This window comes from Narcine bancroftii, chromosome 3 (assembly GCF_036971445.1).
Source record: "Narcine bancroftii isolate sNarBan1 chromosome 3, sNarBan1.hap1, whole genome shotgun sequence".
In the NCBI taxonomy this organism is placed as follows: domain Eukaryota; kingdom Metazoa; phylum Chordata; class Chondrichthyes; order Torpediniformes; family Narcinidae; genus Narcine; species Narcine bancroftii.
In genome coordinates this window covers 144,604,512-144,630,355 of record NC_091471.1, presented here as the reverse complement: position 1 = coordinate 144,630,355, position 25,844 = coordinate 144,604,512, and the positions used below count along the sequence as shown (strand labels likewise).

The window sequence follows — 25,844 nt, the reverse complement described above, 5'->3', positions numbered from 1 at the left end:
GACCAATGTTACCAAGTATGGTTGAAAAGCAAAGCAATCAAAGAAAGCTCCTTATTCCAGAGTGCAATACACAAACATGCTGCAGAACTTCAGCAGGTCACACAGTATCCATAAGAAAGAAGTAAGGGTAATCAACAATTCAGGCCTAGGCCCTTTGTTGCCAGCCCTCCTCAGGATGCTGTGTGACCTGCTGAGTTTCTCCATTGCATTTGTGTATTGCACTCTGCAACAAGGAGCTTTCTCTGATCACGATAATTTTCAATCATCCTTGATCCCAGCATCTGCAGACTTTATTGCTTAATTACTCATTCCAGAAAATTTCTAATAACATTAGCAGCTAGGTGGGGAAAATTGATGAAGGTAGAAAAATCTTGATGAATCCCAATTTGCACATTACAAAATGGTTTCAATGGAGACCATGAACTATCTGGAGATGAGTTTCTGACCAGTTTTGATGGCTCTCTTTGAAAGGATCCAAATTTAAGAAAACTGCCAAAAAATGGTTTAAGACGGTACTAAATTGGAAGACCACCAGAGGAGATCAAATCATAGACCAACAACTTAGAAGTTCAGTATCTCTTATGGACAACAGTCACTGCCTGAGAATTTTCATTGACTGAAATCATTATGCTGTCAAATTTATCTATGGTGACAAGGCACCAGATTTATTATAATGACTGAGATGTAGGCTGGCAAATACCATCTGTCAAACTTTGATGAGCTTTTTGAGCATATGACAAATGAAATCATGCCACAAGAGTAGAGGGGTGTACCAGTAATCCATCTATCTAAATGCAAGGGCAGGAATAATTTCCCTGCTTTGCTAACTCAGTGAACATGTGCCCAAAAAAAACTTGTCTGACAACTAATGTAGATTTAGAAATGGCAGAACTGCAATGATCCTCACTACCACACAATATTTAGAGAACATTCAGATCAAAAATTGAACCTTTGTGGATCTCACAACGCCCTTCAATAAAACCACACTGGCTGCATCTGGTTGTATTACAAAGTTAATCTGAAAAATAGATGATAATATGAGGCATGGAAGACCTGGAAATGGAGGCACAGAAATACCTCTCTGACTCTGTTGGTCAAATAGAAATGTCACCCAAGTCCCACTTTTTTCAGTGGCTGGTTATTTCTATGTCCACCCTTTGCCTGCAGGAATTTGGATCAAGGAAACGGTACTGCCTTCAGATGGATAGCAGAATGAAGAACCAAGACCACTGAATAGCATAGTCAGGAACATCCAAATTGAGCCCAGATTGCCATTTGACACATGAGTTATTTCTTGGAGCACATTTGAAAAATATCAGGCATCACTATCAGTCTGAAGAAGTTGTATAGCAGTCTAACTGTGGAGTATTGCATAGAATACGTATTGGCGATGATCACTCAGCTTGATGATGATGCTTATAATGGTTCATTGAGGGATACGGAAGTAACTCAGTACAGGTTGTACCTTTCTAATCTGGTGCTCTGTGGTCCGACAGCTCTCGTGGTCCAGCACGATTTGAATCTGCCGCCGTTAGTTTGTTCATCTGCCACCAGGGCGGCGGTGTTTACACTGCAGCCAAATGTTTTGGTGATACAGTCCTGTTAATTTCTCATATTCAGCTGTATTTTCAGCCCATCCAAGAGGTGTACAAGATGGTGCTAGTACTAATAAGCATTCCCTTCGGGGTAAATTTCTGTTTTCTGGCATTTTCTTTGGTCCGGCAATGGCCAGGTCGCAACATCGCCGGATTAAAGAGGTACAACCCATTGATTTCTCTACAGCACACATGTCAAACTCTGGCCCGCGGGCCAAATTTGGCCCGCGATATAATTATATTTGGCCCGCAAGATCATTTCAAAAATGTATTAGAGGTGACCCGCCCTGCAGCGAGAGCCGATGCTGTTTTTTGGTAATGTCACCCCCTCCATCCTCCCCCTTCATTGCACATCCTTCCCCATTGTAACCCGAGAAATTGTAACATGAGAAGTCTGTCGATGTCATCAGCCGGCAAGCCGGTTGGAAGGCTCCCCGCACAACCAGTCACTTCTCCCACCTGTCGAGCGGTGCGGCAGATTGGCGAGCGCCTGTGATTTCCTGTCGGCGCGACGGGCATGGCAGGCTGCGCACGGCCCCCGGGCAGCGTGAGCCCTGCGTGACTGGTACCGGACGGCCCTTCCACAGCGCGAGCGCACTTCTCCCGGTCGCCACGGCCTTCAGCGCTTGCACCCGCACGGACCCCAGGGACGGCTGGTCGGCCCTGCACGTGAAGAGAGAGATGGTGGCTGTCCGCAAAGGCTGATCGGCAGCGCGCTGGGCCTGAGTGGGTGGGTAAGCAGGGGTAGGCAGAGGGTGTAGGTGAGGAGTAATGGGCAGGGGAAGTTATGGTAGTGCGAGGGGCAGTTAGAGGGAGGGATGAGTAGAAGGAGGGGTGGATAGGGAAGAGGTAAAAGGGGAGGGGCAGGGCAAGTAGGGGAGGAGTGATTAGAGGGTGAGAGACGGGTAGAGGGAGGAACAGGTTGAGAGGAGAGGCAGTAGAGGGGCGTGTATAGGATGGGGTGGGTAGAGGCAGAGCGAGTGGAGTGAGGGGTGAGTAGAGGTTGGGTAAAGGACTGGTCAGGTAGAGGGAAGGTGAGTCGAGGGTGAATAGAGGCCTAGAGCCTGAGGAGTGAGCAGGAAATGCTGAGTCCTGATGCAGGCCAAAATGGACACAGCCTGTGAATGCTGACTACATCTCCACAGGGACCAAAAATGTTTCCCTCAGGTCAAGCAAAGGGTGAACTTGAGCTACCTACTCCTGACCTGTAACATTATCCTCCTAAAGTTATATCCTAAAGTTTAACATTACATATGTTGAAAGAAGAGAAAACATGCAGATGTTTTTGAAAATTTTCAATAAATATTTAGTTTGGCCCACGACTTAGTCCAAGTTTTTAATTTTGGCCCTCTGTGAATTTGAGTTTGACACCCCTGCTCTACAGAGTTATCAGTTGTTTCCATGCGGGAAAGCAACCTGTTTCCTAAATTTTCTTTGCCAGTTATCTTTATTTACCTTTGAGAACAAGATGAAGGTTTTGGTTGCCACTGAGATTAGTTGGCTGCCAGCTCATCCCAGCTACTATGTCTATTTTCTTGAAATATGCTTTTTGTGTGACTTTGAAGTAAACTAAGTGTCTGACCATAACTGAGTTTCGGAACATAAACCAGACATATGCCACCTAGTAACAGCAATGGAAGGCACACTTTGTCTGCAGCACCTGACATGCATTGGGTAATGTGAAGTGATGCTTACAAGCAATAGCACTTGTGTCAGACTCCATAACAAGTATTGAGGTAAAAGGGGCATTAAAGTAGCAATAGTTATAACATATTTGTTGTATGTATCTGATAGATAAACATCAAGGACACCATATAGAAAACTAAAATCATTTTAATCAGTTTGACTCAGAAAGATGATCACACTGAGAACAATACATATTATGACAACATATGCACAAAGGTCCAGTTCAGATGCTCACGATTCAAATCTCTCATGATTGTCCAATGGCTAATTGTAGATCAGCCAAAGGCATTCTAGCCTTCTACAATGAATGAAGCTCGCAGGATGATCAGTTTGAAAGACCTCAGAATTGCCAAAGGACTAAACTAGAAAAATATCACTTCTTAGATGACATATGAATGAATGAGAGTTTACTGTCACATCTTTAGTGCAATATACAGATGCAATAAAAGTCTTGGTGTTGCTGCTTCCCAGGTATATAAAACACTCTAACAATTTAAGTACGATAAACGTGTGAGAGAAAAAATGGTAATCAAAGAAAGAGAAATAAATAAATAATAAATATTCATGATTCACTGACAGTGCAACAAATCTTTGGTGCTTTTGAAGAGATGCTCTGGTTACAATAGTATGGAGAGCCTGATAACTGTGGGAGAAAAGCTATTCTTGAACTTTAAGGTGCCAAACTTCAGGCTTCTGTACCTTCAGGTATGGGTGTACTGATACCTTTGAGCAGAAAGCCCTGCAAAAGATAGTGGACACAGCCCAATACATCACAGGCAAATTCTCCCTGTAATCGAGAACATCTCCATGGAACGCTGCTGTTGGAGAGCAGCAGTAATCATCAAGGGTTCATACCATCCAGGACCCATTCTGCCATCAGGAAAGAGGTATAAGTGCCACAAGACTCGCACCACCAGGTTTGGGAACAGTTGCTACCCCTCCACCATCAGACTCCATCGAACAAAAAAACTCAATGAGAGACTAATTTACTTTGCACATTATTTATGACTGAATCATAGCTCTAGGTTCAGGAATAGCTCTACAGCACAATCTCACTGACTCTCCACTCAATCCTGAATCACCTAGACAACAGCAACATGTATATTAGGCTACTTTTCATCGATCATAGCCCAGCGTTCAACACCATTATACCCTCAGTACTGGTCCACAAGTATCAAAACCTGGGCCTCTACACCTCACTTTGCAACTGGATCCTTGACTTCCTCATCAGAAGACCACTGTAAGTACAAATTGGAAACAACGTCTCCTCCTCATTGTTAACGCCCACTGTTCTGCTTTCTCTCTACCCATGATTTTGTGGATAGGTACAATTTAAATGCCATCTACAAATTTGACAATGATATTATGGTCATCGATCACTGCATACAGGAGTGAGATAGATTAGCTCACTGAGTGATGTCACAACAACAATTTTGCACTCCAACCTGGCTGTGAGATCCTCTGAGAGGACCAGGGTGGACATTCTGAAAAAAAATTACAAAGTGGATTTTACACATAATCTGGAATGTACCTTCTTGGAAACTTTATAAATGTGAGTTTTAAACTGTCCAGATACCAAATTTAGTTTGTAAAGGTCGCCATGGCAGTAGCCAGGAAATGTATAGCGGTCACACGCAAGTCTGACTCCCAATTAAATATTACACGATGGAATACGGAAATGCAGAGTTTTATTCCCCTCGAGAAAATCACGCACAATTTGAGGAAGAAATTTGGCACATTCGTTAGGTGTGGCAGCCCTATCTGCAGCAGATGTAATTATACTCCTTTTAGATAGTGAATCACGCTGCTCTCCATTGCAGGCAAAATCTTCGCTAGGATTCTACTAAATAGAATAATACCTAGTGTCGCCGAGAATATTCTCCCAGAATCACAGTGCGGCTTTCGCGCAAACAGAGGAACTACTGACATGGTCTTTGCCCTCAGACAGCTCCAAGAAAAGTGCAGAGAACAAAACAAAGGACTCTACATCACCTTTGTTGACCTCACCAAAGCCTTCGACACCGTGAGCAGGAAAGGGCTTTGGCAAATACTAGAGCGCATCGGATGTCCCCCAAAGTTCCTCAACATGATTATCCAACTGCACGAAAACCAACAAGGTCGGGTCAGATACAGAAATGAGCTCTCTTAACCCTTCTCCATTAACAATGGAGTGAAGCAAGGCTGTGTTCTCGCACCAACCCTCTTTTCAATCTTCTTCAGCATGATGCTGAACCAAGCCATGAAAGACCCCAACAATGAAGACGCTGTTTACATCCGGTACCGCACGGATGGCAGTCTCTTCAATCTGAGGCGCCTGCAAGCTCACACCAAGACACAAGAGAAACTTGTCCGTGAACTACTCTTTGCAGACGATGCCGCTTTAGTTGCCCATTCAGAGCCAGCTCTTCAGCACTTGACGTCCTGCTTTGCGGAAACTGTCAAAATGTTTGGCCTGGAAGTCAGCCTGAAGAAAACTGAGGTCCTCCATCAGCCAGCTCCCCACCATGACTACCAGCTCCCCCACATCTCCATCGGGCACACAAAACTCAAAACGGTCAACCAGTTTACCTATCTCGGCTGCACCATTTCATCAGATGCAAGGATCGACAATGAGATAGACAACAGACTCGCCAAGGCAAATAGCGCCTTTGGAAGACTACACAAAAGAGTCTGGAAAAACAACCAACTGAAAAACCTCACAAAGGTAAGCGTATACAGAGCCGTTGTCATACCTACACTCCTGTTCGGCTCCGAATCATGGGTCCTCTACCGGCATCACCTACGGCTCCTAGAACGCTTCCACCAGCGTTGTCTCCGCTCCATCCTCAACATCCATTGGAGCGCTTTCATCCCTAACGTCGAAGTACTCGAGATGGCAGAGGTCGACAGCATCGAATCCACGCTGCTGAAGATCCAGCTGCGCTGGGTGGGTCACGTCTCCAGAATGGAGGACCATCGCCTTCCCAAGATCGTGTTATATGGCGAGCTCTCCACTGGCCACCGTGACAGAGGTGCACCAAAGAAAAGGTACAAGGACTGCCTAAAGAAATCTCTTGGTGCCTGCCACATTGACCACCGCCAGTGGGCTGATATCGCCTCAAACCGTGCATCTTGGCGCCTCACAGTTTGGCGGGCAGCAACCTCCTTTGAAGAAGACCGCAGAGCCCACCTCACTGACAAAAGGCAAAGGAGGAAAAACCCAACACCCAACCCCAACCAACCAATTTTCCCCTGCAGCCGCTGCAACCGTGTCTGCCTGTCCCGCATCGGACTTGTCAGCCACAAACGAGCCTGCAGCTGACGTGGACTTTTACCCTCTCCATAAATCTTCGTCCGCGAAGCCAAGCCAAAGAAGAAGAAGACAACCAACCATGTCAGTAGTGGAATGCTCAAAATCAGTGAAGTGAGTCATGACATAGGCGATGTGCTCTTGTATTTTGGTCCTTGTCCTTTTATTTTAGGTTTCTTTGGGTTCTTCTTGTTCCCTTAAAGGTTTTTGACTTTAGTCTGTTCTTTGTATTTGTTCAATTTATGTAATCTTTTCCTTTTTGTATTAGGATACTGGAGGGAGGGGAGAGGGGTAAGGGATAAAATAGAACCTGTATGATATTCACCATTGTTGGAAAAAATGTATTGTTACTTGGATTTTTGAAAATCTAAAATATTTAAAAAAACATCTTGCACTCGATGTTAACAAAAGTAAGGAAATTATTGTGGATTTCTGGAGAGGGAAATCAGGAGACCACACACCAGTCGTCATCAAGGAGTCAGCAGTGGAAATGGTTAAGAACCAAATTCCTGGGTGTAAACATCCAGGGGCCTCCATGTCAATGCATTCACAAAGAAGGCTCACCAGTGGCTATACAGCAAAGACTCTTGCAAATTTCTACAGGTGTACCATGGAGAGCATTCTGACTGGTTGCCTCACTGTCTGGTATGGAGATGCCAATGCACAGGACAGGAAAACACGACAGAAAGTTGTGAACTCAGCCAGTGACATCATCGGCATCAGTCTTCACTTGATGAGGACATCTATAAGATGCGGTATCTCAAAAAAGCAGCCTCTGTCCTCAAGGACCCTCGCCAACTAGGTCATGCTCTCTTCGCACTGCTTCCGTCAAGAAGGAGGTATTGGAGCCTGAAGATGAACACATAACAGTACAAAAACAACTTCTTCCCCTCTGCCATCAGATTTTTGAATGGTCACAGAAGCTATCTCACTTTCTTTTCTTTTTGCACTAATTTATTTATTTTGAAAACATAATTTATAGCACTATTTGCTATAAAACTGCTCCAAAACAACACATTCTGATTCTGAGTCAGTCGCTGCCCCTCAACCATCAGACTCCTGAACAACGGACTCATTCAGAGACTCATTTAAGGACTCTCACTTTGATCATTATTTATTGCAAAATATTTATTTTTCTGTATTTGCAAAGTCAGTTGTTTACATTTCTTTCTTCTGTGTTAATTTCTTTGCGCTTGAGTACAGTTTATAATGACCAATAATTAGAAATTCTGCTTGGCCCGCAGAAATAAACAATCTCAGTGTTGTGTGTGATGTCATGTATGCACTTTGCAAATAAATTTGAATTTTTGACTTTGATTTTGAACATTGTGCCTGAAGAAGTGATTGTGACCATGCTTCTCTATATCCTCACACATATGTCTGCAAAGGATGGGAGGTCAGACCTTGTGATAGATCTGGCTGTGTTTGTTACCTTCAGATTTCCGATTTATTGCCAGAATACAGACATAACATCACATACAACCCTGAGATTCTTTTTCCTGTGGGCCCAGCAGAATTACCACTTATTGGTAGTGCAAAAAAAAGATATACTCAATGTACACATGTAAACAAATAATAACAACTGACTGTGCCATACAGAGAGGATAAAAAATAAACAATAAAGTGCAAAAGGAATGAGTCCCTGATTGAGTTTGTCATTGAGGAGTCTGATGGTGGAGGGGTAGCAGCTGTTCCTGAACCTGGTGGTGCGAGTCTTGTGACACCTACACCTCTTTCCTGACGATAGCTGTGAGAACAGAGTGTGTGCTGGGTGGTGTGGATCCTTGATGACTGCTGCAGCTCTCTGATGGCAGTGTTCCCTGTAGATGTTCTCGATGGTAGGAAGGGGTTCTGCCTGTGATGTCCAGGGCTGCATCTACTATCTTTGGCAGGGTTTTATGCTCAGGGGTATGGGCATCCTCATGCCAGACTGTGATGCAACCTAAAGCACACTTTCAACCACACATCTGTAGAAATTTGTCAGGGTTTGCTGACGTTATGCCAAACCTCTGCAAATTCTGGAGGAAGTTGAGGAGCTGACATGGCATTAGTGTGTTGGGTCCAGGAAAGATCCTACAAGATAGTTACTCCCAAGAACTTATATTTGCTCACTCTCTCCACCTCTGCATTCCTGGGGTTTCCAAACTAGGCTGTAATGTAGTCAGTCAGTATTCTTTCCACAGTGCACCTTGTGGTTAATCTCTGCAGAGCTGTCAGTCTTCCCTTCGGCGAGCCTTGCCTTACTAACATTGGCTGTGCATTATCTCTACCATTAAAGATACTCCCCTTGGGTATAACTGTGTATGCACCCATTGTCCTTCATTATTGTACCATAAGTTTCTGCTAATAAAAGCCATGATTATTGTTTGACTACATCATCTTTGTCTATTTCATCAATTGGCACTTCACACCTGTAGAAGTAGGTATTCTATTTGACGACATGTCAAACCTCCTCAGATTTTTTTCAAAATTAGAGGCATTGGGGTGCCTTCGATATGGTTGCTATCCCTAGGAGAGGTCCACTGATATGTGGATGCAATCAACCCACTCCATTGCTGTCCGGTAGGTCACTGGCCCCTTGATTCCCTTCCTAATGTCCGCAGTGAATTCCTTGGTTTTGCTGATGTAGAAAGCAAGATTGTTGTCCTTTGATGCAGTAGGCAAATTGAAGTGGGTTCAGGTCCCTCCTGAGTCATGAGCGATTTATTGCATAACTAACCTCTCAAAGCATTTCATCACAATGGACTGAAGTGATGCCGGTTGGTTCAATCAGTAAAAGTGGTAAGAAGTCATTCACAAAGGCATAATAAAAAGGGCCGAAACAATTTACACTTTTATATTTCTCTATGGAGAAACTCGAAAGGTTAGTGCACTTCAGCCTCCAAAATGGAAACAATGGTGCGTGTGAATACCAGAAGCCATTTCATTATCATTGCTCGAGCAAAAAAAAAGTCTGTTCATCACCAATACTACGGATTTGACACAAGTGCTGCTATTTAGGTGCTCAATGGTCCAGTTATTACCTTTGCCAACCTTACACCTCTGATTGGGTATTGTGCAGCAGGAACAAACTCAAAGAGAGAAGAAACCATAGGTGAGCCACTCATTTCTTTCTTTTGCTAGTTGGTCCTTTTTTCCTAATGATCTCAAGTTGCAAGGGAAATGGATGCTGAAGAACATTTTGTTGACTTCATGGCCTTTCTGTAAATTGAGTGCTCCCAAGCATGGTTGAACTAGTAATTATTCTAACTGGACTAAAGCATTAATGGGAGCGCAAGCAAAGGCTGCACAAACATTGAGAGGACGGAGTGGAAAGGGGCTCCTAGGCCTTCATGCGGATGCTTACATCTGAACCATCAGGCCAAACAGTAGATGATGCACCTGCGCTTCACTAAGAATGCCCTCATTGAAACCAGTCAGCTATTGCAACTATACCACGGTGTTGGGCAAAGATTGCATTGTGCCTGTAGGTGTAAAGATAGCGTGACAATGAACATTATTGTACTTAGATCCAATCAAAATGGAAATAGATACATTTGAAACATTAAGGTTTATTGTTGATTTCTGACAAGCTTCATATTCATTTTATTCTCTTTTCCAGAGACCAGCAGGGAGAGAAAGCAGGTAACCTTGCTGTGATGGCAGGCTCTGCCATTTTAAATATGCAATTGGCTACATACACATTGCTTTGCGGATGCTGCATGTAAGTGAAAATAAAAATGATATAGTTCCACATTAGGATTTGTTTAGAGGCAGCAAATCATACAGGTCAACCCAGGCTGCAGTCATGGTGCCTTCACTCTGACAAGGTGCAGTGCAATTTGCAATGGAACCACTATGACACACTGTAGGGACTGTGGCACTAAAAGGCAAACGTAAGTGAATGTTTTGCACCAGGAGCAACATGCATACAACATAAGCCAGGCCATGCCATCAAGTGGAATAGCCCTCTGTGGCAACATGACCACTGACTGGATAGGTTTGGATAAGTGCTGCAAGATTTGGCACATTGGGTAATGTATATCATGCCAATGACCACAATATAAATATTAAAGCCTCCCCAAATTATATATTTGAATCATAACTTACAAATGAAATAATTTGTCCATAAAAGGTTAACCAATCACTAACCCATTTCTTATCCAGTGTGTGCATTTTGCCTGCAATGCAATGTTGGCCTCAGTTTTGCAGCAAGGCTGCTGACCAGTTAATAACTTTCAGTGCTTAAAATGTTACATGACCTTAGGCCAGACATCATGGGTGCAAATTGCACTATCTCAATTACAGTTGGGGCTAAGTACCTGACAGGCAATAGCAAGGACACAGGTGGAGTGACAGAGGTCGTAGGTCAAACACTGTCTTCCTGAGAGTGGGCAGCAAGTTTGAACTCCATGCAGCCACTGCCACCCACCAAGGACTGAGTTTTAGTAATCCTAGTAATCTGTTGGACAACAGAATATTGGAGAGCTTCATTCGTGCAAGTCCCTTTGAATACCAAAACCATAGCTGTGAGACTATGCACTGAAGATAAAGACTCAGTACTGCTGAAGGGTATTTCAAATGTGCATGGTCAGGGCGCACTCCCAGTGTAAGCCCATCTCTGTCTGATCCGTTTTCCTGGTTAGGAGGTTAGAAGTCCCATCAACTACCAGCCTTCATGAACCTGTACGTTGATGACGACAGCAGATTACTCTCCCATTAATTATTTGTCTTCCTGTTCTCCATTTTATTTGAGTTTAAACAAGCCTCAACAACTGCACTCAGAGAATTGTCTTATAAAAGCATTACCTGTTGCTAATGTTCTCACCAATAATTTTAAAACTATAAATCTAATACCGAGGATTAAATGACAATGAGGCCATAATGTAATAATTGTAAAGCATCTGACCTCCTTGAATATACAAGATTGAAATTTTTCCATGAGTCATTGATACAACATGTAAACAGACACTTTAACCACTAACACTGAACCAATCATGGACCATTCACACTGGTCCTATATTAATCCCACATTTAATTCTCCCTACATTCTCATCAACTTCTCTCAGATTCTACCACTCACCCACACACAAGGGATAATTTACAGTGGCCAGTTCACCAACTGATCTGCAACTGATGTGGAATGAAATTGGAATATCTGGAGAAAGTCCACATGGTCACAGGGGGAGAACACCTGAGGTCAGGATTGAATTCATTTCTCTGGAGCTGTGAGGCAGGGGGTCCTACTAGCTTCAGCACTATTCTGTTCCTGCCAAGAAAGGGATTTCAAGATACAGGAGCTGACACTGATCATAGGTATACATTAGACTGGCAGGACACCTGCTGAAAATGTGGTGTCTCAAAGTTACTATAAAGTTCCCATATTTATGCAGCCAGCAAGCTACACATATTAAACCAGTGTTCCAAGGCAGTGTATCTTTTAGGAAGGTCATAATATAGAAATGCCATTGCTATTTTTTTTTCTCCCTTTGAGAACAATTAGCAGGTTCAAAAGTGCTGCAAATTGGGGGAACACAGGCATTAGATGCTTTCAATGAGAACTACAGAATGTTAAAGTAAAACAATCCGAGAACGATTATTTGAGATTGGCATTGATAAGTAATCAATGTATAAATTCCAAAGACAAATCACAGATCTTAGCTAGTAGTAATACATTGGGCCTATTTGGGTTTGCAAAAATAATCCATTTCAAAGTGAAAAAAAATTTCTTGCACATTATTATTTGCTTTACGGACCAGCAATTTTTCACCTTTAGTAGTATGCCAAAATGATTTGAATTTAAAAGCCTGGTTTTGCTACATCAGCCCCCCCCCCCCCCCAACCCCCCACCCCGGCATCAGTCGACGCAGAATGGTATTGATCTGCTCGTAGCTTTAATTTAAATCGTTTAAAGCAACATTTTGTAATTGTGTAAGGTGTATCTACTTGAATAAATTCTGCCACCACTCCTCATAGAATGATGGCTAGAAATATATATTTCAGTCATGCAAGAATAATTTTTAAACATTTAGATGTGAGTCAAGGTGACCAAACTACAATTGCTGTTACTGCTGTATGGCTTGGACAAACAACACCTGCAGATCAAGTCTGATCCAGATGCTGACAGTCGTTGCGGCCACAAATGAAAGTGAGACAACAGGAAATAGTGTGTGGAGCTTGGTCACATAAAGTTTCTTGAAACAGATCAGGATTGCCTTTAGCATGCATTGTGCGTAGTAACAACTGGAAAGACTGTATTTTTTAATGCAGTCACAGGTCAAAGTGACAGGATGTGTCTCAAATTTGATGCTATTAGTTACTGACTGCAGTTTTCTGGCAGAATTTATACTAGGTTCCAATAAACCAGTAACTGATAGCTTACTACATGCTCCATTCAGAGAGTGAAGGTTGACTTCCTCTATTTTTTAACTGTCAGGACATGGATCAGAATAGCTGACGATGATAAGGTTTATATTAGCTTTGGTGTGCTGTCACGTAGTGAAGATTTTTGGACAGATACCAATTCTGAGGTGCAGATGCAGCAGATGGCCACGTGTTTCTAAAACCTGCAATTCCTCAGCCACATAGAAAATCCCCACAGAAAATGAATAACCTAGTCATACCTCTCCCAAGTTCCACAGTGTGGTGTCAAGTTCTGTCACAAGTTGTGATTATCAGGCAGATAGAGGAAGAGATTCAAGGATGTGCTCAAAGCCTCCTTGAAACTATGTGATATTCTCACTGAGAATGGGAATGATGTATTTTTTTTCTGGGAATCTCTGGCTCATGACTGCAGAAGTTGATCTTTCTTTGGAATATTTGGGTCAATGTTCAGATAGGAAGAGTTCATATGACATGGATGATCTTATCACCAAATAGAATTGCACATCAATAAAATGGAGAGAAGAGTGAGATGGCATACAAATCTTTGATATAACCTTGCACTGATGGTTGACCAAGGACCCAATAATATGATCCAATGTTTATATTTTCTGTAAGTTAAGCAAGTAATAAGTCTACAGATGCTCATTACGGCCAGAATTTGATATTCTATTGAAACCCCCGGTACAGCAATGCTTTAACATTATTCTGAATATGAAGGGAATACTCCACTTCGGGACCATGGGATCGACAGCATCACACATTCACCAATGTGCCCCGAAGCCAAATTGATGACAGAATGTTGGGACTGAGATGCTGCAGCAATTTCTCATTTGCTGTAATTTTCATGATACCTGTCACTATAGGCAAGAAGCAAACTGGGCAAGTAATTAGAACCTAACCTTGATCTCTGGGTAAGAACAATGTTTGTTATTTTCTGCTCAAACGAGACAAAAGCCAGAAATGAAAACAGATAAGCAAATCATTCCATGTCCTGAGATTTTAAACTTTGCTTTCATTTAAACAGAAAACTTATCAAAGTTCAAAATTCTGAAGGAGAAGCTCAATATTCTTGTTTTATTTTGAGAATTGTACCATCCCAGAACGCAGGTCCTTGTAGCGGATAGTAAAGACTGCTGAGGGTATTAATGGAGTGTCTCTCCCTGCCACGATGGACATTTATAATGGTTGTTGTTTGTGGAAAGCCATAAATATTGTGAAGGACTCCACATACCCCTCCCACAATCTGTTCTCCCTCCTGCCATTCGGGAAGAGATACCGAAGCGTTTGGGCCCTCACGACCAGATTACGAGATAGATTTTTTCCCCCAAGCTGTGAGGCTTTTGAACTCTGGGGGCACAGGGTTAGCACATGTTACATGATATTTATAAGTGATATGTTATTTATAAAAAAAGTTTCTATTGTAATTTATCCATGTAAATAACCAGCTCCATGATCCAGAGAAATGCTATCTCATTTTCACTCTACACTGAAATGGTTATGACAAATAAATGTGGCTTGAAAACCTTGCTCTGTGGTCACTACTTTGAATTGTAGGGTGCAGGGCAACAGCCAACAAGTGAAGCGGCATAGGAACTGGGGAAAATACAACAACTTAGTCTCAGCTCCTCATTGAATTGCAATGGTAGAGATGGGAGTTTTGTCAAACTCTCCAGCTAACTTAAAATCTAATGAGGCAGTTACAACTTATGTTACACTTGCATGCCTTCAAATGAGCTATGGATAATTTGATGGATCAGTTCAGCTCACAGAGCACATTTTAATTCATCTAAAAGCCCTAATTAACTCACTTAAAAAATCTGGGAACATGAAGGAAGTGAAATAGATCTATAACAGCTTATCGTGTGATAGGAAATTGGTTGGTTTTGCAATCAATGGGAATAGAAAGCAGGTAGTGAGTAAAACTGTTCCATTAACTGTTGTAAAACATGAAAGTCTGCCGACACAGTGATTGAAATAAAAATACAATGCTGGAGAAATTCAGCAGGTCAAACAGTGCACTTTATGTAGTAAAGATAAAGATACATAACCAAAGTTTCGGCTTGAGCCCTTCTTTAAGGTATGGTCAAAATCTGGGCAGTTGCCCAAACAAAATGATGGGGTGGAGGGGCAGGGGGAGGAGCACAGTCCCACAGGCAGAAGGTAATAGATGGATAAGGGAGGGGGGGCACACCAGCAAGCAGGGGGAGGGGGATGGGGGACAAGGGTCTGTGAATGGATAGGTAAGGGGGAGAAAGCTGGGAATGGACGGAGAATGGGGAGTAAGCTAGCAGAAACTGGAAAAGTTGATGCTAATGCCATCCAGTTGGAGAGTGCCAAAACAAAAAATTGTGCTGCTCTTCCAATTTATGGTTGGTCTTGATGCGGACTGAGCGAAGGTGCTCAGTGAAACAATTTCCCAGTCTGCATCCAGTGTCTCCAATGTAGAGAAGGCCACAATGGGTGCAATGAATGTAGCAGATGACTTCCATGGACACACAAGTGAAATGTTGCTTAACTTGAAAGGAATGTTTGGGCCCCGAATGGTGGTGAGGGGAAAGGTCTGGATACAAGTGTGGCACTTCCTATGGTCACAGGGGAAGGTGCCAAGGGGGCGATTAATAGGAAGGGATTAGTGGACGAGGGAGTTATGGAGGGAGCAGCTTCTACGAAAGGCGGAGAGGGGAAGATGTGCCTGGGGATGGGATCATGTTGAAGTTGGCAGAAATTACAGAGGATAATGTGTTGAATGTGGAGACTGGTGGGGTGGTAGGTGAGGACAAGAGGAATTTGTTGCATCTGGGTGCAGAGGAGCTAGAGCTGATAAGCGGGAAATGGAGCAGATGTGGGTAAGGGCTGAGTTAATGGTGGTGGAGGGGAAGCTACGTTTTTGGAAGATTGAAAAACTATTGACTGTTATCAGTTTTGCTGCAATCCTCCCTACAGAAGCATGGGAATAGGATCTGTATGCTGTAATTTCACACACTCAAAGGGGCCAATCATTTATCAAGCATTCTCTCAAGCTTCTGTTGTATTTAACAGAAATAGAGATCTCTATTTTGATGGATTAGGATTAATAATTGGGAGCTGGTGGAGGAATACCTGGCATCTTGACTGGTGGCCAATAAGCACGGTCAGGGACTTATTAGAAGATAGCCATCACTTCTCTGAGTTCAACATCTGGTCATGTCAACAGATCCATACAAACTCTCAGTGAATGATAGAGAAAGAAATGTTAATGGAGCAAAAAAGCAAACAAAAAGCAGCCAGTGTCACTACGAACTCATTATGAGTTTTTAAGCGATGCTTGATTGATTGTTGACAAGACAGTGATTAATGATTACTCAAGAATCTCTGCCTAAGTGGATTTTACAACTGAATCCTCATATGACAAGGGTGCATTTATATTCACAAGTTGCATTTCTAAAGTGCCATCATTTCACACACACTCACACAAACATGTCCACATACAAATACACACAAACATACAAGCACACACATGCATATAGAAAGACAATACTAAGCATTCAATTAAATCATTGAAAATTTGGCAGTAACGCGGGTCACGTAAAATATATCGGCCTGTCTCCAGAGCCCCTGTTTGCTTAAATGAAGTCAGATAGATGAAGGATTATTGTTCTATGGAGCTTCCTGCTACAGGCATTAGGATTCTTGACAGGCTTTGTTAACGTGCTTCTCTGCACCCAATGAAAGAAAGAAAAAATCTGCTTCGGAAAGTCGTGTGTACTGCTGATACTCTTCTAACTTGATTTTAGCTGGTGGGAAAGTTTCCTTCAGGAAAGTCAGGTTAGATCTTAGCTTTTAACTTCAGACTGAAGAGAAGTTGGGATTATAATAAATCAGGGCCCAGGCATAATTCTACCATGTAGGGAGGTGCTACTAATCAGAATACATTTTAAGGAACTAAACTGGAAGCAGAAGGTCTTTTGTTCTATGACAGCGGATTTAAACTCGAGAGGCTGCAGAAAAGATGCACGAGGATGCTGCTCGAGTTATCAGAAGGAATTGGATGGACAAGATCTGTTTTCCCTGGCATGAAACAGGCAAAGTGCTAGAGGTATGTAAAAATTATAAAAGGCATAAATTGGGTAGATAACCAGAGCTTGGTTCCCATTTCCAGAGTGTCTAAAACTAAAGGGCATAATTTTAAAGTGAGAGGGAGGAAATTTAAAGAGGGATACATTTTTCACACAAAGAGTAATTGGTGTATGGAATGAGTTGTTGGTAGAGGGAATGGAGGTAGGAACAGTATCAACATTTAATAGGCATCTTGACAGGTAGCATACATTAATGAGTAGTGCAAAGAAGGATATGGAATTAGTGGAGGTGAATGGGATTAGTGTAAATATGCGTGATGGTCTGCATAGATGCAGCAGGCTAAAGGACCTGTTTCTATGCAGTAACATCTATGATTATCACACCTGCTCTGCCATTCATTTAAATCGTAATTGATTTCTACCTCAGTGCCACATTCCTGAACAAGCTCATGCCTCTTGGTTCTCTTAACGTCCAGAAATCTATTGATCCATCTCAAATACCTTCAGCTAGGTGCATCCAGTCCTCTGAGGTACAGAATTCCAAACAGTGGCCACACTCTGGGCAAAGAAATTTCTTTTCAACTCAGTCATGAATTATTGACCCTTGTTCTGAGACTCCTGACACTTGGTTTTAGACACTTCAGCTACGTGAAACATCCCTGCATTAACTCTGTCAAGCACTGAAAGAATTTTGCACGTTTTAATGAAAATGTCTCTCATCTGCTCTACAGTTGGCTAACATCCTCCAATAGATAACAGCTTCTCAACACTCATTGCCAAAGTCCAACCACAAAGAATGGCTAATTAATGAGGTACCAAAAGGTGTTATATTGAATTGTATCCAAATGCAAATGACCACCATCAAAAGGGGATGGAGAAAGAGTTTTAAACTATATATTCTTCAAATTCACACAAGTCAGCAAAAATATGCTGTGGCAAATAGTCATCGTTCAGGTGCCTTGATGTTCGGCGTGGGCGATCATGTTTCTACATCCATCATGGTCTCTGACCCTCCATATTGTAACTGTTGCCTCGCGTTTCTAACCATGATGTTAATCCATCTGTCATTTTCTTTCTCTGTCTGCCTCTGCTTCTTTTTCCTTCCAGCTTTCTAGTTGTAGCTAAATGCTCTACTGTATCTCTTCGCATGATGTGTCCAAAGAATTTTGATTGCTGTTTTGTGATTCTTTTAAGTAATATACGTTTTGTTTTCATTCTTTGTAGAAGTTCTTTGTTCGTTATCTTGTTTGTATGTGATGTGCACAGCATTCTTCTGAGAAACCATCTCTCTGCTGCATTGATTCTTTTTTTTCCATTGCATTTGTGATGACTCACAGTCGTACATCAATATAGGAAGAATGTAGAGTTCTAAGGTGAATGTCAATTGCTATTTTCTTGTTCGTTAGGATGTTTCTCATTTCTATAAACACTGTTCTTGCCATTGCTATTCTTGCTTTTATGTCTTTTGTCTGTTTTGCATTTGCTATCAAATGTTACCCATGATCCAACTAGCTTGTTTCAGGATTTCATTTCCCAATACGATCCTACAATTTGGAATATAAGGTTTCTTTGGTATTACCATTACTTCAATTTTCTTTTTGTTTAAATTTAGGCCAAGTCTTTTGCTCTCTGGGTTGATGGTAGATACTAATTCCTGTAAAATTACTTCACTGTTTGCTATCAGTACTGTATCATTTGCATACCAGAGGTTGTTAATATTGTGTCCTCCTATACTTATTCCAGGTAGGTCATGTATGGTTCTCCTGATGTTTTCACTGTAGAGGGAGAACAGGTCTGGTAATAGACACAAGCATTTTGCAACCACAAGATGTCTTTAGCTGCTTGACTACCAATTAAGTACTTTTAAAGTCTAGTTGTTGTTACAAGGTTGGAACAAGACTCTGGGAATTTATGCATGATTTCAATGGCTGTGTTTGGCTTAGTGATCTCAATGTTCAATATTTCAATTTTAGAGTCTGAAGTTTTCAGAAGCTGAAAAGTTTTTTGTATTAGCTCTTCAATGTGATGTTTCATGAGGTGTAGTTCCTCTGACTGGTCTTTTATTTCTCCCCATTATTTATCTGATGAATGTTGCATCCCAAGAGCATTTCCTAGCACTTGCACATTATTTTTCCACCAAATTAAATTACATGCAAGATAACTTATTCTTGATGCATTACTTAACAGGCATTTAAATGGACTAAAAATAACTAGCTGGGAACAGAAAAGTTCTAAAGCTGCAATATCTGTTGCATTGTAAATGACATTTCAAGAGTTAATTCCAAAGAGGAGAGTATTTTCTGTGCAGCCCAAATGAATTTTTAGCAAGGTATTTAACAAAATCCGACTGGCATTTAAATCAGGAAAGTAAAAGCTCGAGGGAACCAAGCGAAGGTGACAAATTAAATTAAAAATTGCCTAACTGGGAGAACACAAAGGAAAATGGTCGATAGGAATTTGAGCGACTGGAGGGCTGTGCATGGTGTGGTCCTGCAGGTCACAGTACAAGGTCTTTTACTTTCCTTGGTCTATATTAATGACGCAGCAATATGTAGATGGTTTAATTAAATTGTTTGTCAATTACCAAATTAACAGAATGGTTAATGATTCCTTAGCTGCAGGAATTTATCAATGGACATACCAGATGGATACAAAGGCAGCAAATAAAATTCATTCTGGAAAAACTGAGCAAGTCCAGAAATTAAATGATCATGAGGGGATGAAAAGTAGAATGAAGGACCAGATGGATCCTGAGGGTGCACACAACAGACTCCTGAAGTTAAAAGAATAGGCATATAAGATGGTTAAGATATTTACAGACTCAAAAAATTATGAGCAAAGAGGTCATATTAGAACTATCTAAAACATCTGTAAAGCCGCACTTCTGGTCTGCACTCTACAGGGTACAGGGGAGATTTATGCTTATGTTTTCCAGGTTTTCACTTTGTGTTTTAGAAAATCTTCAATGCATAAATAAGAAATACCCTAACCTGATGATTTTCTGGCATACAAGCACAGGAGAAAGTTATGACATGCATGTCCTGACCCTTCTATATGTTATCACACACAAAGCACATGCTAGCAGCAAAATCATTGGAATGAATTTGCCCTTGCACTGGTCATGGCTTCAGATGCAATGTAGCTTCAGCTTGTTCAGAAGTGGGAATCTGATGTGGAAACCCTGGTGGTTATGTCACCTCATGATAAGGTCCTTAAGGCTTTACTTAATTGCCAGATGCCCTGTAGGAACAGCAGATCTTTTTTTCTAAAGGACATTAAGGAACCAGATGTATTTTTACAACAATCTAATTGAATCGAATTTATGGATGTTGTTCCAGAAACCAGGTTTGTCTTCATTCCAAATTTCTTTAAATGTTTTAATTTAAATATCCCATTTTCAGTTGGGCGATTTCATTTGTGTCTCTGGGTCAGTGGTGACAAAACTCTGGCCATAGGACCAGAAATTTAATAACCACAGTGTGCGTCTTTTCAAATTCATAATGTCCTGTTCATATACACAAAGGAAAACAGTCGACTGACATTCATAATATCATATCCGTTTGTACATTCTACTTTTGTACCTTGCAGCATTAACTATTTATTGCACCATTGCCACTAATGTGGCCTCTCCCAGAGTTCTTCCTCTGGCTGCTTAAGAGGTTGTCTCACCAACATTACCGAACAATGTTCAGTAGAAAAAGAATCCTACACTGCAGTCCTTCCCCCCCACAGTTCTCGAGTTGGCTACACCAAGCTTAGTGCATCCCTCAGCATGTTCTCTGCAGCCTGGAATGTGCCAGTCGGGACCAACAAGGTTCCGTCAGATCAAAGAGGACTTTTCACTAAGCTCTAGATGTCTATCTCTGCATGTGTCCCTATAAGCAACCCATAAATCAGAGAGCCATCTGTTACGCTGCTGCTGGGGATGAACTGTGACAAGGATCATTCCTTCCTCCTCCACACACTTTCAGCAAATCTGTAGAGAAAGGTGATTGCCTCCATCCCATCACAGCCATCTCGAGGGCAACGAGTATTGGGGACGATACTCCAGTGGTGCAGGAAAGATCTGACAGGAAGGGCATCTCTTCCCTCCAAACCAGGCCAAGCCCTGGTGCTACCACACTTCACATATTCCTCTCTGTTAGTCATGATGCAATGCAATACTTCAGCAGGCTCCAGTCTTAAGCACATCACCTTAACCTGAAAATGACAAGGAATTTTTGAAACATGCAATCTGATGGAGAGATGCTGTATCGCTCCTGTCATCAAAGTTATCAGGTCCTGTCAGAGCATACTCTGTACACATTTCAAAATGGTAACAAATAGGGTTCATTACTTGATTTGTATTAAAGATGCACCAATGAATACATAGATATTCAGTATTCTTAATGCAATGTCATGTGAGAGGCATGATAGTAACATTATTAAGGTTCAAGGTTAGTTTTACTGTCATGTGATAATACCTACAAATGTAATATACATGATATACTTCAACTTCTGTATGCTATAAGGCCCACAAAGAGTCACCATAAGCATTGCCCGCCACCCCTAACAATAAGAGAAAGAGAAGCAAAAGAAAGTCCCTTCAGAGACACTGAGTGTCCATGAATTCGCCTCAAGTGCTCCTGCAGCCTCAGATCAGACTCTGTTCAATCTACTGGCAGCCTGAACTGCAGGTCCAAACCTCTGACATGATCCAGGAAGCCTTCAGCACTGGAGGCTCCCAGTTCTGATATCTGGTTCCCATGAGGCAATCTCCAGCAGCTTCCAGCCTGCGAGGGTACTTCAACTGCAGGTTGCCAGCAGCCTGCGAAAGTCTTTCGATTGCATGTTGACCACTGCCCACAGACCATGTGGGTCATTTAGGGGTTGAGCCCCTTGCTGTGCTCACCTTCCCTGTAGCTTTATCTCCCATGCTTTTCCTTGTTACGGGGTGGGGGGTGGAGTTGTTCATCCCATTTCTGGTGCACTGCACCAGTCCACTTCCCCCTGGAGTCTGCAACCTTTTGTGGTACGCTACCCAGCACAGACGACACCATCTTGGGCAGAGACCTCCATGGTTGCAGGATGTTAAAACAAAAACCACCGTCGGCTCCTTTAACGGGCTTCTTAAAGCCTGTAAAGAGACATCAGGATCAGACAGTAGGACCCTATAGGCAGTGCTGTGCCTCTGTTCCTACTCTCTCAGGTCCTCACTTCTGGCAGCACAGCCATTTTTTTAATAAACTTATGTCACAGAGGACTTGCTGTGCTGGACATCATTGCAAAGCGCTTGTGGCCTCTTTGTTGCATAACAATGTGCAAATTGTGGCAAAATGATCTACTTTATAAATTGCCAAATAATATCAGAGCAACTGGTATTGAATTCCACAATGTTCAAAAGTTGCTCAGGTATCTTCGCTTGAATTTATATACATTTTCAAATTAATGAATAATTATCATAATCAACAAAAATGTCTTGCAAACATTACTGTGAAGGTACCTTTGCAGAAATTATTGAAAATTATCAGAGAAACTGTAAAGTCTTTACAACATGAAACAAATGGTCGATAGGAATTCAAGCAGGGCATGATTAACCCTCCCAAATGTTTACTCCCGAAGAGAACTAATGATGTCCATCAAAATCTATCAGTATTTGTCTCCATAATTTCCATTCTGTTCCAGGGTAGCTGTCTGAATGTAACTCTAATCTTGACTATTTTGATTGATTTTGCACACTGCCCTTCTAACTTCAATGAGGTCAAATCCCAATCTTTGGTAGCAATTCCCTAACTCATACAACATTACAGACCCCTATCAACACTGCGTTAGTTGGCCTACACTGGTTCTGCATCAGCATTACCTCAATTATAGATTTCTCTTTCTGGTTTCTAGATCCCCTGTAACGTTGCTTATCCCCATGACTATAATTTCATTCACCCAGCTGTACAACTCTACATTCCTCCAATTCTGGCTACTTGATCATCCTTCAATTCAAACACCTTGCCAGTGTTGACTCTAACTTCAATTGCCAAGGACCTAAGTCAAGGAGATACACCCCTAAGGTCTTCATCTTCCTTTGGTGCTCAGGGCTTAAGGTTATCTGTCCTGATACTGCAGTTACATCAAAAGGTCAATAATTTGACTGAGAGGGCAGGTTTTAAGAAAGGCTTGTAGGGAGTCAGAGAGGCTTGGTGGGGTTGTGTGGAGCAGTGGTGATAGAATGGAAACACTTAGACTTTGGGGCTTTGATAACAAAATGGTTGGACAATCATATTCAGGTTTGCTTCAGAAATAGATGAGCAGAGATAGACTGAAAAATTAAAATGCCAGATGAGGTAACAGCCGTGAAGTGTCCTGAAGCATAAAAGTGATACATATGCTAATTATCTTCTTCGAGGGCTCTGTCTCCTGGCTTGCTTACATCTGACAAAACTCACCACAGCAAACCAGAATAATTAAAGTATTGCTGCTCAGTCTTGTTCTCTTAATAAAACTACCCAGGCTTCTATTAGCTTAATCATTGAGTAAGCACACTTACAAAGTAATACAGACCAGCAATAATCAAAACAAGATTAATTAGCCCTTCTTAATAACTTTAAAAACAGGAATAAAAAGTTATCAGGAGGCTTGCTGGGTTAATTGGATCAATGACAGAGGATAGGTATCCAGGCTTGGTTACTGGAGTTTGACCAACCATTTCAATTCTGCCCACCACACCCACGTTGGTCCTTGGTCTCACGTACTGCTAAACCAAGGCCACCTGTAAATTGGAGGAGCAATTCCTAATTTTCCATCTGGGCACTCTCCATCGATCTCCCATTTCTCCTAACCTACTCCCCGCTCTCCCTTTCTTCTCCATCCCTGTCTTCTTTCCTCCAGCTCTACGCTCCCTTCCCTCTCCGTTCACAGAGACGTCCCCGTCCTCCCCCAACTTTGGTTTGCTGGTGTGTCTGTAGGACTATACTCCACCCCTGGCCCCTCCTCTCCCCTCCCCACCATTTTGTCTGGGTGTCTGTTTACATTTTGTTCATACCTTGATGAAGGGCTGTATCTTTGTTATATAAAATACACTGTTTGACCTGCTGAGTTTCTACAGCATTTTATTTCAACTTTGATCCAATTCCAGGATGGCTGGTTGAAGTGGGTGGAGGGCATGGGAAGGTGGGGTGGGGTTGTGTACACTTGTGAAGGATGAGTCTAAGTGTCCAAGTCATTGGGGATGACATGGGCACTGTAATCAGCCAAATATCCCAACCTGTTTGAATGTTCCACACTGGATCGTGTGCATATCTGAATCATAACTGAAGATGTGGGGGCTCTGTGGCTTTCCGTGCTCGAACTGTCTGGACCCAGTTACAGGTATACCCTGCTTTACGAATACTTGAATTCCGAAAATTCGCTTTTATGAAGAAAGGTGTATTCGCTTTTACAAAAGGATTTGAATGGGTTTTGTATGTGTTTTTGCTTCTACGAAAATAGCCTCCAATAGTAGTGAATCGGTCTTTGCTTTACACCATTTCGGCTTGTGAAAGGTTTCATAGGAACGCTCTAGTTTCGTAAAGTGGGGTATACCCATACTGTTCAGCTGCAAAGTGAGTGGCTACCTGGGTTAGTTAGCAGGCAACAGGAGACCACCAACCTCTTGCACATCATCACTTTTTGGCAGGGTAAAAACAGAACGTGGAAAAATATTGCAGGAGCTGCAATCTTGACAGTTCTGTATATTATCAATAATTAATTACCTTCTGTTGATACAATAACCGAGAATGTCTTTCTTTGCCTTGGCTCTTCAGATAAATGCTGGTTTAGTGTCTCAACACTGCAACAGAAACAGCTTCTGCACCGGAAAACATTAAACGAGCTGGGCTCTAAGAGCGATGAATAGCCTGCAGCATTCGACAGGTCATACACATAGAGTGTGGAACGGCAAACTTGGTTTACAAAGAGACATCTGTTCCATTACTTAAAAGCATTGTGGCTAATTACATCCTGGCCCGTCTGTGAAATGACAACCATTTATTCTCCAGTGAACCATAAAATCCTAACATGCTCGATCGAAAGCAAGGAGGGAGCACATGACAATTATGTTTGCAGTGCAGTCCAGAAAAGCCAGGGATGATGAAACGGGAGCCAATTTGCCACAGAACTAAGTGGAAAGAGCAAGCAAGTCTGAGAAAGGCATTCATCTGCCATGGTGTCATAAATGGAGGGGCGGGTGGGGGAAGGTAAATAATATAAGATGGTACTTGAAAAATAAAGAGCTGGCTGAAGCACTTATCATTTATCCTTTCCCCAGCTATTGTCTTTCCACACTCCCTCCTTGTAGAACAACCTACTATCAGACTGACCACAGCTTTCAAAGTTTCACATCACACCTTCATCAATTATATGTTTCCTGATCTAATACCAGGGATTTGAGTGTCTTTATGTATTCAATTAATTCAGTATTGAAATATAAACATATAATTGCTTGGTATGGGATAAGGCATATGAATTACAAAGAAATTATTAACAGTATAATTATGCATATGGTTTAAAAATTATTTTGCAGTTCAGTTTAACCTCTCATCAAGTCCACCTTCACTAATTTTACCTCAGGTCATCATTATCAGCCAATCAGGAGTGTTGAACAAGGTCAGCTGATAATTACAGCCACTCATCTGCCACAATATTACCGGAAGGCATTTCATCATGAAACTCAGTTACCAATCAAAGACATGGCTGAACTCTTGACCAGAGGATGTGCAACAGATATAAATGAGGCTATCTATCATCTTGTCTGATAGGAGCTCTTAGAAACCATTCCAAACCCAACTGAGTATAGTCCTATTCTATTTCATCAGACAATCTTTCAATATTTGTAATGGCACAATT

General features: G+C 41.9%; 1 protein-coding gene and 1 long non-coding RNA gene across 5 annotated transcripts in view; one reads left to right on the top strand and one right to left on the bottom strand.

Annotated features, from left to right (window-relative positions):
- maml3 (mastermind-like transcriptional coactivator 3) overlaps positions 1-25,844 on the bottom strand; it is a 639,372-nt gene that overhangs the window by 159,800 nt on the left and 453,728 nt on the right. The window lies entirely within an intron of this gene.
- Positions 9,349-25,226, top strand: LOC138757663 (uncharacterized). The gene is made up of 3 exons (XR_011353796.1): positions 9,349-9,664; positions 10,172-10,273; positions 24,764-25,226. It is a non-coding gene; the product is annotated as an uncharacterized lncRNA (long non-coding RNA).